Below are 15,405 nucleotides of genomic sequence, written 5' to 3'. Positions count from 1 at the left end.
CTTTTTCTGGGGTCTTTAAATTATAACATTTTGGATGTTAACTCCTTTCCTTTCCGTTATTAGCTCCTTTGACCAGAGGTCTCGAGCTCATAGGCTTATAGCAGACATTCCCACAATTTAAAACAACATACAGTGATACATAACCCAATATAAAACAGAATACAAACACTACAAGATAATCATCATAAATCATCATCTTGATGGGATATAAACCAAAGATAATGACACAAAATATTTTCTAAGGCTAATATATATAAATATGTAAAATTTATAAAACGAATGCATTAAAATATATATAATATATGTTATCTCTTGGGTGCACAGAACAGTCAACAACTCAGGGCCAAGCTACAAGTGACGAATGACACTTGAACAGCAAGTGTATTTCTCCCTGTTCACTTGCCCTCCACTCAATCCACTTGCCATTCAAGTGTCATTTGTCACTTGTAGCTTGGCCCTAAGCTTCTATTCTGGAGGTAAATCTAGGCTTCTCCTCACTTTCAGGATTCCCATAGGGTAAATGTGAAACTACAAATCATTGGCCAGTTCTCAAATCTCAGAAACTACAAATCATTGGCCAGTTTCCCTCAGAAATGTAGCTCCGAGACAACTTCTCTCTGTTCCAAAACCTCTCATTATGCTAGCCTGCTTTCCCACAAAAGTCAGACTCTCAGGGCCAAGCTACACATGACAAAAGACACTTGCCTGGCAAGTGGATTGAGTGGAGGGCAAGTGAACAGGGAGAAATACACTTGCCGTTCAAGTGTCATTCGTCATGTGTAGCTTGGCCCTCAGACAGAATCCCTCCAGTCTCTCTCTCTGAAGGCTCAGATCCTGTCTGCTCTGAGCTGACATGGAAACAATTTTTTTCTCTTGCTGCCTCCTCCCTCTGATTTCTAAGGACTATTCTGCACAGTTAACTGAAGGCGGTTGATATTCCATCCTGAGTCTCTCGATCTCTAGATTTCCACATGAGGAAAGGAGGCACGAGATGCCGAACTGGCCTTTCCCTGGCTTTTCCCCAACTGTTTTCCAGGCTCACATAACAACAATAACATTCGATTTCTATACCACCGTTCAGGATAACTTACTGAGTCTCTTGATTTCTAGATTTCAACATAAGGAAAGTAAGTGCAAGATGCAGAATCGACCTTTCCCTGGCTTTTCGTCGACCATTTTCTGTGCTCAGTTTCTATACCACCCTTTAGGATAACTTAACGCCCACTCAGAGCAGTTTACAAAGTATATTATTATCCCCACAACAATCACTCTGTGCGGTGTATGAGGCTGAGAGAGTTCCAAGAAGCTGTGACTGACCCAAGGTCACCTAGCTGGCTTCAAGCAGAGGAGTGAGGAATCAAACCCAGTTCTCCAGATTAGAGTCCTGCCACTGTTAACCATTACACCAAACTGGCCCAGAAGCTCTGGCTTAAAGTATGCCATGTGGAGTGGGCCTTAGTCATCCATGGGCCCTAATTGGTTGTTGGCTGCTGTTCATACACACCAAACAGGCACACAAGGGATTGGTGGCTGACAGAAAGGGGCAACACGGTCACCCAGCCAGCTTCCATACCAGAGTGGAGGTTTGAACTTGGGTCTCCCAGATCCTGCGCTGACACTCAAATCACTGTATCACATTGGCAAATGATAACAGGATCTAGACTTGCATTCAGTGATGGTTTGAAATGGGTCATCACAGTTAACTGTAATAGTTAATTAGCTTAGAACCTGTTTGTAAGTACTTAATTTTGTTGTTTGATGACTGAGAATGTTTTCTTTTGCTTGAGGTTTGATAACAATTTTAAAAGCTTGAAGGAAACATCCCTGCATCAGGCTGCTTTTTGGAGTCTTGGAAAGATCTCCTGAGAGCTATTCAAGAGGGGGTTTTTTTTGGTGTCAATTGTTACTCAGACTATTTCTCTTTAGCTACAAAATCATGCACACATGCTAATCAAAATGACAAGAGATACCGCTGCTTGGAATGGAATTTAATAATACAGTTACAACCAGCTTAGCATTTACAATAATATAATACCAGAATGATTACTAATTGTGGGTGCTTTTAGAAATCACAATACATCCTGTTTCTTTAAACTGCATCACAGAAGCTAGACAGTTTATCGAGCAGAGGCCTTTAATAAATATTATAATTTCACATACATCACCCTTATTGTATGAAAGGTGTTACATTCTGCATATGTAGCACAAGAATAAGGGTTTTTTTTAAAGCTATAGCTGAATACACTGAAGTTAGTTCCCAAAACACCAGATTGGGGCTACGTTATCTACTGCGATGGTACCGTTCTGAGCAGCACCATTTTAAGAGTGTGGATAAGATGTCTTTGTTTTGAATGCTCCCCAATTAGGCCTCAAATTTACCTGCCTGAAACAGGGAATTATCAGGTCCCAGCCCCAATTTTTTGCCCTCCAGGGAACTTAGGAGTGGAAGGAAAAATAGCATCCACAAAATGACACTCCAGGAGTGTCTCATAGTCTCTATGGTAAAGACCATAGAGACTAGAGGAGGCAGTCTAGAGCATCACCCATAAGTGACATTGCATCCTCATAAACTCTGTCCTCCCCAGGCACCACCCCCAAATCTCCTAGAATTTGCTGAGGCAGCATAGGGAACTCTGTCCCTAATATAAACATTCTTCCTAAGTTTGGTATACCAGCACATTAGGGAGGCAGTTGAAGTGATGAACGTTCAAATATGCAACCTGTTATCTGCTGTGGTGCTATTCATAGTACAACATCAATCAATTACCTTATTCCATGAAACATGTAGAACAGTAGCGAGATTATTTTAAGTTGTCTGAGGACATTTATTTAAAAAAATCTAGTTGAACTATTGAATTTATAAAGTTATCTTACACAGATTTGAACCCTCAGTACATCTTATCTATCCTTCTCTGTTCTGACTGGCAGCCACACTTAAAGGCCTCAAGAATTAAAGAGCAAGAATTCAGTAGCACTTATAAAACTAATAAAATTTGTGGTAGGGTATGAGCTTTTGTGAGTCACAGCTCATTTCTTCAGACATCAAGTTAAACTACAAGCTATGTTGAGAGAGTTGCCAGGTCTCCTTACCCTCCTGGCAGGAGTTGGAACATGGCACTTACTGGGGGTGACTTTCTCATGTATGCATAAAGCGTACACACCCCACTGGGAGCAATGACGTCACTTCCAGAAGTGACATCATTAAGTCCATTGGTGGGCATGCTCTTGCGTGCCACAGAGGCCCAAATTAAGGAAGTGACATCATAGCTCCCAGCAGAAGTGGGCTCACTGCATGCTGGCCCAGGAGGTTTTTTGCCTTCTGGGCCTGTTCCCCAGGGCCTTTTCCCATGGCTGGCCTGGTGAGTGATGATGAGGGGCAGAGGCTGGGAGCAGGGGATCCCCACCCCCACCAGGGACCTGGCAGTCCTATATATTGAATCTCCACAGATGGAACTCATAATGTGTATGGGGCACTGACCCTAAAAATCTAGCTATAGTGAAAGCAATATGGGTTGGGACTAGGGTTGCCAGCTTCCAGGTGGTGGCTGGGGATCTCCTGGAATTACAACTGATCTCCAGGAGACAGAAATCAGTTCCCCTGGAGAAAATAGTGGCTTTGGGGGGGAGTGGACTCTATGGCATTATACCATTCTGAAACCCCTCCCTTCCCCAAACCCCACCCTCTCAAGGCTCCGCCCCCCAAATCTCCAGGAATTTCCCAACCTGGACCTGACAACCCTAGTTGAGACCATGACCCTGAGGAAAAGGGGGATAACATTTTCCCTCATACTGTTTCTCCAGCTGAAAATGGCCTCAAAGTTGCTCATAGGCCCATGTTGTGCAGGGCTCTTTTCCCTCTGAAGGAGAAAAGCAGCCCAAAGTACTGTTTTTGGCTGGGGAAAGAACATAGAAATAGATATAGATCAGGCCCCCACTGCCTAGGCTTCATTTAGGGCCCACAAACTCATTTGGAGTTCCAGTAAGTTTGTTAAACCCTAAGATAGTTTTAATTAGTGATTGAATCCAAGAATTTCTGTGTGCAAAATACAAGCTCTGTCATTGTGTTCAGGATCTTCCCCATTTCCTCTGTTTAATAAATAAATAAATACTTCTGTTATATATCAGGCAAAGGAATATAACTCTGCATGTCTCTGCTGAAGATTTTGTACAATACAGCTCTCCTTAATATGAACAAAGCAGTTTTAAAAAGTTGTACTCCAATTAAAATAATATCTTCCCAAGAATGTTTGAAATACAGCTAAATATACATGACATACAAACATCATTCAATTGAAGCAAAACCCCAAGATTAATAGTAGCCCGTGTTAGCTAATTCATATTTCTAAACATGTTAAAGGAATACTTGTTTCAATTCAAATGAGAGCTATATTGACAGAGAACACACACGTCTTAATTCCACTTTATTGCTTTGCCTACAGTTCACTACTAAACCAACATATTAGAGTTTATTTTTAATAGAAGGATTGTTAACCATGGTAACTGTTTAACTAAATGAATCCCTTTATCGAAACATGTTAATTAAGGATATGACTAGATCTTGCATAGATTTATCAAACTTGTTAACTACCCATCTCCTGTCAGTCTTTATAATAAATCTTTATTTTAGGATTCACTTTGTCAAACAACTTAAATGCAAATCTTAACAGGCTGGTCGGTGATGGTAGAAAGTGCCCTCAAGCCATAGCTGACTTATGGTGACAGACCCCGCCCCCCGGTGGGGTTATTATGGCAAGAGACTAACAGAGGTGGTTTGCTATTGCCTGCCTCTGCAACCTTGGTCTTCGTTGGAGGTCTCCCATCCAATTCCTAACCAATGTCGACTCTGCTCAGATTCTGAGATCTGACGAGATCAGACTCACCTGGGCTATCCAGATCAGGGCAACAGGCTTTTTACTTTGCTGCTAATTGTAGCAAAGTGTTGCTCATTCTTCCAGATAAATCTCAGAGTGTTAGATAAATTCTTGAAACCTCATTTTAACAGCAAGTCTGTTGTATCATTTTTATTGTACCTTGCTAATACTGCGTTTGATATTTGCATACTGCATCAAACAGACAACATAACACATAGTTAGACAGGCATGTTCTGTACATTACAATGCATTTATAGGTCCATATATTAATCATGCTGTGACCTGAATTGCCCTGGTGAGCCTGATCTCATCAGATCTCAGAAGCTAAGCAGGGTCAGTCTTGGTTAGTAATTGGATGGAAGACCTCCGACAAAGACCAGTTTTGCAGAGGCAGGCAATGGCAAACTACCTCTGTTAGTCTCTTGCCATGAAGATCCTACCAGGGGTTGCCATAAGTCAGCTATGACTTAAGGGCACTTTCTGCCACCACCATATTAATCATAGAATTATAGACTCAAAAAGCTGGAAGTACAACAAAGGTCATCTAGTCCAACTCCCTACACAATGCAGGACATTTACAGCTACTCCCACCCACTCCCCCAGTGACCTTTGCTTAATGTTTTGAGGAAAGCAAAAAATCTCCAGGATCCCTGACCAATCTGGCCTGGAAGAAAATTCCTTCCTGACCCTTAAGTGACAATTGGCATTGCCCTAGGCACATAAGAAAGGGCCACAAGATCTGAGCACTGGCTCACTTGTATGGGGGTAGTGAAGGATTTCACAATTCCCATCCCCTCGGGTTCTGGGAGATCTGAAAAGCCCCTGCTGCTGCTCCACTGCTCCACCCAAAACAGAGAGAGTCATGGAAAAGCATATCCAAAACCAAGAGCAAACCGTGACTTACTTACTATACCGATTTAAAGATACAGTATGCTCAAATAATACAAGTCTTTTATGCCGTAGAATCAATAACAATTTAAAAAAAACTCTAAATGGTTATATAGCTGGCAACAGTCAATTCATGTGAAGTATGGTACATGAAGCAGCTAGAAGCATCATACAGTAAAATAGAATACAAAATGCAAAAGTGCTAATCGAGACTCAGTTCTAAGGTGCAAAAGCTAGCTTCAAATAACTGCACCTCCTTATACCACAGAGTACAAAAGAGTATAAATTCCGACTTCATAAGTGACAACCCGAATTACAGAAGTATAATCCAAATTTCAATAGCAGCAACAAGCTTGCAATAATGTATACATAAAGAATTCCAAAGAATAGTAACCGCAAAGGGTTTGGTAGCAAGGATTCCCATTTCCGATATCCCCTCCCTCCAACTTTGGAAATAACTTTGGAAATACCATGTTACCAACTTTGGAAATAACATGCAGTTCATTCGCAAATCAACAATAAGAGTATAAAAATTCATTTGTGTCTGAAAATATACTTACAGAGACAAATCAAGGTATGCCACTGCTCCACCCAACAAGATGCCCCTTCCCTCTTACTCCCAGATATTATCAGCTTATCTCTGGATAGGCACCACTACTCCCAAAAAAACTGAAAGAATATCTCCTAATAGATGGATTTGTACATCTAGCATTCTATATTTGTGTTGCTCTTTTTAAGGCTCCACCTAGTTGCCTTGTCTCCCTCATCACTCCTACTAACTAGATCAAGGGCAGTCTGTCACACTTACACACATTGGTGCTTTCAGGATCATGAGCTAAACTGCCACCTGGATCCTTTGCCATTCTTTGTAAGGTGGGTCTGAAAAGGTGTGGAGTGTTTACAGAGATCAGGCTCCAAGCATTCAAAATCAAAGGAAGCTTAATAAAAAATAAAAAGAATACACTGTGGTCTGTTAAAGCATTGTGCTGAGCAAGGATATAAAGAAAAGGTGAAAATATGCAGTTCTCTAAACTCCATACACCCATTTAAAAGTCTTTCATTACCTCATGTCTCAGAGCTAAGGCTTCTTCCCATTGTCACTCAATATGTGGTTAAGACAGAGTCCCTTTGTAAAGCTTAGTCCTTTATGGTCTGGCCAAAGGCTGAAAAATCAAAATGTTCTTCCTCATGTTCTGAGAATTTCTAATCTCCCCCCGAGAGTTCATCCCTCTCTGAGGTCATTCACAATCCTGACTCAAAAGGAAGAAAATACTATCTAGCCTTTTGGCTTTCCCAGTCTCTGTTCTTTTAAGTGTGACATTATAGTAGTGAAGTCTTTTGTCTTACTCCAGCCAGAGCCATCTAGAAATGTTCAGTGTTTGGGGCTTGATAGTTCATCCTTCCTCATAACCACCTTTCCTCTTACCAGCTACAATCTTGCAGCCAGGCTCCAGTTCAAAGACAGAATACAGTTCCAATTACTAAAATGTTGAAGTCTAGGATGGAGTGGATTTCTCTACAGAGAAGAAGATAAAGAGAAATGGTCTGACATGCAGACAAGCAATCCTTGTAAATTAGGTATGACTATCCCCATGATGTTCTCAATGTGAAAAGTATACATTTTTGAGCAATACATGCACCATGGTTATTCATTTTTCAAGGGAGGATTCAGACAAATTTCTCCCAAGACATATTTGCTATAGTGAGGAAATCGCTAATGGTAATTTGTGTATTTGAAAATGCTCATGCTCACTGACTGACATTTGGTATCTATCTACCTTATCGCTTTCTTCTATCTTACTTCTTTAGGAATCGAGGCACAACTAGGGTTCCCAGTCCCCCACTGGGAGTGGGGAATCTCTGCTCCCATCCTCCAACCCCCCCCCTCAACCACTCACCTGGCCGGCTGAGGGGAAAGTGTATGGAACAGGCCTAGGAGGCAAAATACCTCCCCTGCAAGCCTGCAGTGGGTGCTTTCCTGGTGGGGTTCAACGACATCACTTCCAGAAGTGATATCATCATGCTGGCCATGAGAATGCTCCCGCATTTCGCTCGTGTACCCCTGACTTTTAGAAAATGTATTCTTGGTTTACTGATGTTTTATCTGGTTTTAGACTAGTATGTGTTATATTATATATGTTGTGTTCTGCTCTGAGCCCACTTGTGGGGACAGTGGATTAGAAATGCAATAAATGATAATAATAAAAAAATTGGCTCCCAAACACACCAATTTCTGGCCACCCTAGGCACCGCACGGAAACCTTTATTTATTCCCCTAACAAACTCCACTCCCTCCTTCTCAACGTCCCACCTTTTCTTTTTCTTACAATACAGTCCTAAGCGAGTTTACTCAGAATCCTACACAAGCATACTCAGTGGGGCTTACTCTCAGGAAAGCGTTCTTAGGACTATACAATTAGAAACGGGAGAAAAATTAAGGCTATGTTTTCTCAAGCACTTTTATGAAGATTCTTTATTTGCTGTTAAAATACGTGTAGCTTTCAGTAAAAGGATTTTCCAAGGTGACTCAGAAACATAGGATTATGAAACTAACATTGAGTCAAACCACAGGTCCATCTAGCCCAGTATTGTTTTATCGTAGATTCTGAAGGGACTTTATGACGTTTTGCTCCCTTTATGAGACCTGTGGTATATAATACTGCAATGGCACCTGAAATGGCCTGTATTATGCTGACTCCCTTACTGTTCCCAAACGACTTTCGCTGCCATCAAAGCCTTAGATCTTTCCATTTGAGCTGTAGTATATGAAAGCTTTGAGAGGGTTTTCCACAAAGAAAAAGGAGTACGGCTACCTTTCTGCTGCATAGCTCTTCTCTCCCCTTTCCACTGTGCAGGGACAACATATTGGACCACTGACGCTGGATTCAAAGAGAATGAACTTAGCACTTACGTAACTACATATTTCAAATTCTCTGGAAAGACATTTAGGCTACAGTTGCGCCATGTTCTCAGCGGCCAGGTTTTATGCAGAATCTGGGCATGCTTCCCAGTGCCCATTTTGTCCATTAGCTGGCCCATTTTCCCAGCTTTCTTTTTTAAAAAAACAAGTGCCTAGGTGTTCTAGATGCAAATATCGAAAGCAAACCTTGTAGACAGATTTCTATCTACTTTATGCAGTGGAAAGAGGTCTGTTCTGCCTTCTGTTTGTTCTTACCAGTGAGTTAAGCCATGCCTATGATGGACCAATAAAAGAGAATAGAGGGAACAGCATGGAGAAGCATGCTCCTGCTAACAGCTTCTAAGATGGTAGGTGCATTTGCAAAGCTTTTTTATTCATTCTTTAGTATACTTTTTAAAGTACTGGGAAAGCAGCATAGAATTTCTGAGTCATCTGTTCGCCATGTGGATCATGGAACCTAGGATTTTTTAAATCTGCACTGGAGATACGCAGGTGGGTTCAGGCAGTTCATAATATGCTCTTGGAGGCTTCCAGTTCTTGAATACACCGAATAAATATACAACCCCTTCATCACCACTAGCCCCAAGCCCTTTTGTTCATTTTTCATAGAAACTGAACACTGGACTAAATAAGTCAGTGATTTATCAGCTTGTCTTTCTCAAACAAGTAGAGCAATGACAGACACCAATGAAGGACATGGGCAATGTCCTTGAAAATATAAACCCCAAATTTTAGGATATGAAATACACAGTGCGAAAGACAAAGTTAGTAAGGAAAATGCCGTTTCTAAAGGGAATGGGCTGGTTTAGATAATACAGTTATCCTGTTGAGGAATGTAGGCGAATTACTTCTTATTTTCTGCCTATGTTACCTGAATTGGTCTACTTGCAAGTAATAGAATTGTGGGGGGAATTAGTGGCAAGGAAGACGGCTATGTGAGAGGGGTAATGATGGGATCTTTCACCAATTTTTACGGAGTCCCTTCCCCAAGACAGCAGACAAGGTTGGTGGTTTTAAGTTCAAAGAGTAATCTTTTATTAAAAGAGGGAAAACACACACAGGAATAAATAATAAAATGGTTGCACACACACAGAGTGCTAGGAAGCTAGCCAGAAGTTGGGATAGAATAAGGGAGGGTAAGTATATCTACCTATCTAGGAGAGTAGTCCAGTCCACAGAAGAAGAGAATAGTTTCAAACGTCCAGTGTCCTCAGCCAGGAGAGCAAGAGGCTTAGAGTAACCTCAAGGGAACAGCATTTTGGATCCAATCAGTGTACACAGTTTGAATGGGGCAAGAATCCCTATTCTTATAGGGCAAAACATGCCCTGAGTTGGGAGAGCCCTCCCAACCATTGGAACAAAGACCCTAATGGTCAGCTCCTGGGAGTAACAAAGGTTTGATTACCTTGATTGCTTGCTGCTGGGGTAGGACAAAAGGGTAAGATTTTGCTCTCTTGTTCAATTATAAAGGAACATTTACAAATTGATGTCCCTGGAGCTGATGAATTTAGTTGGGGAATGAATTACAAAAACTTATGGGTGCTAATTGATTTCTCTTCAGTCTTGAGCTCAGGATATCATCACGAAAGGAGGGAAAGGAATGTGCTAAGTGGGATGACACTGCGAGACCTTTCTTGCTCTGACTCCACCTGGAGCTGAGAGGAAAGTAAACTAATCACTTCTAGTCACTCTGCATTTACATTCAGCATTCCATTCATGCCTGGATTTCCCAGGCAGGGCTCAGCAACTGCTAGCTGGAATTCTCCTGTTTGCAAACCAAACTGCATTTAATTCAAGGGCCTTGTGATTCTTATATCACAGGTAGCTATGAAATAGCTATTAAACATGGCGGAGGCCGGGCCAACTGCTTACACCCTATCTATCACATTGTCCCCATCTTCAACCCCATGGTTCCAACTGGCGCCATAATCGTAGCCAAATCAAACACAGTTCAGATCCATACAAAGCTGGAATACAAAAGAAAATGGAGGATTTCAGCCACACATGGAGCACATATAAACATTGGATTTTATCCCAGCTACACAGCAAGCACTCCAGCTGACACTAACATTGTGCAAGGTGGGGAGAGAACTACAATGCACCAAGGTACATCTGTCCTCCACTGCATGAAATGATTGCCTCCACCGCATGAAAGTTTTCCTGGTGAGTCAGATGATGTTTCTATAATAGGCCACAGCATTTCCCAAGCTTACCAGGAATTCTGTGCACTTGTACTGTACGAGACCTTAGATACTATCAGAAACTAAAATGTTTGCAACTTATTGGAAAAGTAATAGTGTTCCAACATTATCTGTCAGGCATAACAAGATCTGGGATCATTTCATTACGGAAAAATTGAGTGACAAAATTTATCAAGCCGAGCACTTTCCCAAAAGCAGTAATTTTCAGGAGAAATGGTCTCCATTCTATGAATATCTGGAAAACAATATCTGGGCTGTATCAAAATTTCACAAATCTGTTTTTGAATTGCTGTAATGTAGTTCTTAGAATTTAAGCCTTATCACTGTTACTTTACATTGTATATAGTATTGTTATTTGGTTATTTGTTGTGCTTTAGTTACTAATAGTTACTTGTTAATCTGTGCTATCTTGTAGTTTATAGTATGCTTTTTATTAATAAAATTTTAATTAAAAAAAAAGAAACTAAAATGTTGCTTTCTCGAGCTACTTCAATTATAGCAATATTACAGTCCATGTATGGGCAACTGTCAAGGAAGTTCTTTAATACTGAAGTCAACAAAAGATCCAACAGTTACCCTATGGGAAGTGGAGTAAAAGAATAGCTGTGTCATTTCAGTTATAATATTTCTTAGAGGAATACATTACAATCATTTAACCTTCAGTGGTACACCATGAAGGTAGCTTGTGAGAAAAGCTAAACGCTTCCAAGTGAATTCCAAGCTTCAGCATTTGAATTACAAGGATTTGGAAAAGCAGGTATCTGCCTCCCATAATAATGAAGGAAATCTTTTGAAATGTTAATATTCCCTTCACATGTTCCAGCCTTACTCATCTGTATGTAATTCCTACACAACTAATAGGGAATAAAATATACAGAGGTAAATGGTTTGAGCAATATTTTCTTACTCAAATGCACTATCTTTAACAAAACAACACTACAAAATGAATTTAAAGCTAGTGAAAGCACCTTTACATTTTACAGCGGATTCAAACTGCGTTCTTTTTTCTTTTTCTTCCTGAGGTATAAACATTAATAAGAATGACTACCTACTGGTAATTAGGCCTTTATAGCTTCTCATATATCTCTGTCTCTAGACACTTGGCAAATAAATAGGTGTTTTATTTGACATGCTAGGCAGTCCCTGGGGAGTCTCTGTCCCAGTTCAGTGCTATCTCTGTTAGGCTCTATAAAGTAAAGAGACAGTGGCCTGATTCAAACATTTACTGAGATGTTATATGCAGGGCTTTTTTTCAGGGGGAACGTGGGGGAACGGAGTTCTGGAACCTCTTGAAAATGGTCACATGGCTGGTGGCCCCTCCCCCTGATCTCCAGACAGAGGGGAGTTGAGATTGCCCTCTGTGCCGCTCGGTGGCGCGGAGGGCAATCTCAACTCCCCTCTGTCTGGAGATCAGGGGGAGGGGCCACCAGCCATATGACCATTTTCTCCCACTGAGTTCCACCACCTCTTTTCCCAGAAAAAAAAGCCCTGGTTATATGTAACACGTGATCTCCACGGGGAACTGCAGTCAGATGGTAGCTGCAAGCTCCTGTAGGAACCCACTTCTGAAGTTCCTACAGGAACTTCTGAATTTGGATCAGAACCAGAGAGGGTTGCCGTTCTCCCAGTGGGACCCAAAGCAAGGGGTGGTGAATCACAACAGGAGATACAAATAATGTTCTAATAATTGAGAATATAGGAGATACAAATAATGTTCTAATAATTGAGAATATATATATTTTAGTATAAAGTGATGAGTGCTCTAATGAATATTTTTAATCATATACAAAGGTATCTTATGGATGAATAAATAATCAATGAAATTTTACAATGATCATAGTAATACAATGTAAAAGACGGCTGAGCAGGAAGTAAGTATCAATATAACAGTATATTATAGTCTAAAAATGTATGTTCTTCTCTTTTCCAGGTGAAGGTGCCGAGGAAGATAAACATCGAAGTTCAACAGGTAAGTATTTCACTCAAGTCCAAGAGCCTGACACAGGTTGGACGCTTGTCAGCTTCCCTCAAGTTTTGATGGGAAATGTAGGCATCCTGATCTTGCAGCTGTAATGGAGAGCCAAGCTGTAAAACCAGGATGCCTACATTTCCCATCAAAACTTGAGGTAAGCTGACAAGTGTCCAACCTATGTAATATGGTCTATTTCCTTTTGCATTTTTTTCAGGTGGAGCCATAGATGGCAGACCCCAAAGGATCCCATCAGCCCAACAAGTGGTCAGCTGTTTAATCAGTCTTGTCTCATGCAAAACACTTCTTCAGGGTCCAAATTAATCAGTCCACCAAAACTGATAAACACACAAAACTTTAAAATTCAATTCTCAAAGTAATTCTCTCGGCGTGCCGCAGAAAGTGGGCCGTGGGAGCAGGGGACCCCCGCTCCCCCCTGCTGCCCTGTGCCACAACTCATCTTGCCAGTGGGGGTAAAGGTGGGGGAACAGGCCTCCAGGGCCTGTTCCTGGGGCAGTGCAGCCGGGGAGTGATGTCATTGCACCACAGCAGGAGCATTCCCACACTTTGGGCTGCTTTTTGGCCTAAATGGGCTGAATCAGGCCCGTCTGAGTCCCAATTGGTGCAAAGCATGCGCTTGTTCCTGGGCCTGCAAGATGACATCACTTCCAGGGAGGCCTGGGAAGATGAAAGAAAAGTGAGTGCCGGGTCCCCTTCCCATCGGGAGGGTAAGGGGACCCATCAGCCCTGGAACCATGAAGCTTCTTAGGTAGCCTTTGGTTTATCACTGTCGTTCAGCCTAACCTACCTCACTGGTTAGTTGTCCAGATAAAATGAAAAGGCTTTATTTACACCGGTCTGAGCTCCATGTAGGAAAGATGAGGTGAAAATGTGATCAATTAACAAGGCAATAATGCAGCTGTACGCCCACATCGAGACCTCTGCACCACAATAGCTTGAGCCCAGTACTATCTTCCAAGTCAAGTTTTGTTTTCAGCCTCCAGTGGACTTAGGGCAGCATGGCAACGTGGTCAGAGTTTCAGTGTATGATCTGGGAGACCCAGCTTTGAATCTCCACTCTGCTGTGGAAGCTCACCGGGTGACCTTGGGCCAGTCACACCCTCTCAGCCTGATGTACCTCACAGGGTTCTTGTGGGGATAAAATAGAGGAGAAGGGAATGAAATAAGCCCCCTTAGGTCCCCATTGGTGAGAACGGTGGGGTATAAAGGAAAAAAATAAAAACAATGGAAGATACATTTAGATCTGATGGCAAATAGCAAGAAAACCTAATTTAGTAGGAAAACCAAATTTCTATCAGCCCCTTAATGAGTCAGTTGGCGGAAGTATAAATACTTTTCAATAAACAAGGCTGTGCACGGGCTTTCAATTAAGTGAACAAAAAAATTAAAAAATCAACCAAGAAGGCTATTTATAAAGTTTTGTAGGCCAAGGCCCTCATGTATCCCCCTCACTGAGAAGCCATCTGCCAACGTACATCTCCAGCAAACAGCAGATGTGGACAGCAAGGAAAGCAGGGAGAAAGCTTCTCATTTCCTGCTATCCAAATTAAAGCAATTCCATCATCCAATACAAGCCAGAGGCAGCCCTTTCATTCCAATGGCTTTAAGTGCACTTAACTCCATGTCAGAGACAGCTGTCTAAAAAGGCATGAGATATGCAAGATACTACATCCCCCTCCAGACATTTAATAAACCCATGAGGGAAGATAGTCAAATTGCACTTATTATGGGTAGACTGGTTATTATGGCCACCCAAAAAAAATCCCAGTGGGCTGATGCATTGGAGGGCTGCTTTTCCTCCCTTGGTCCAGACAGCCAAAGAAGAGCGAGGAGGCCAATCTGGCAAAGCGTGAGCTGTTGCCGAAAGGAGAGAGGCCATCTGGTACTCATCCCTCAAAATTCAGCTGATTGTATGCAGAGCAGGCCTCCCATTTACCCACCAAGGGTGGGGAATTCAGAACTCCCAACCCCAATTTCCTGCCCCAAGGAATTGAGAAGCAGGAGGGGGAAAGATATCCACATAGTGATGCTCTAGGTAGCCTCTTCTAGTCTCTATGGCAAAGGCCTGGCAACCAGCAAAAGGGGAGGGGTTGGGGACATGGAAGTGGGGGCGACATTAGCAACCTCATTGACATTGCTGCAGCACTTCTGGGTACAACCCAGAAGTGACAAAGGGTAGCTCTAGGAATTGCCAGAAATGCTATGATTTTTCCATAACATATCATACCATAGCAACATCAGTGATGTTTGTTTTTTTCCCATTACAGTTTGAAGCACTGGTGGGCAAAATAGCTTGCCAGTGGGAGGTGTTCCTCCATAGCGGGAAACCGGCAAGCCTACCCATAAGTGACATAACAACTTCCCCAAACTCTGCCCTCCTGGAAGTGATGTCACACCACCCAGAAAGTGACATTGCAATCTTCCCAGACTTTGCCCTCCCCAGGAACTGCCCTGCAAATCTCCCAGCATTTGCGGAGACAGTGTTGAGAAGCTTAGTACACAGAGTCCTACCTGCATACAACTCTAGGAATGGAG

Source organism: Eublepharis macularius, chromosome 9, assembly GCF_028583425.1.
Source record: "Eublepharis macularius isolate TG4126 chromosome 9, MPM_Emac_v1.0, whole genome shotgun sequence".
Taxonomy (NCBI): domain Eukaryota; kingdom Metazoa; phylum Chordata; class Lepidosauria; order Squamata; family Eublepharidae; genus Eublepharis; species Eublepharis macularius.
Note: the sequence above shows the minus strand (reverse complement) of the source record.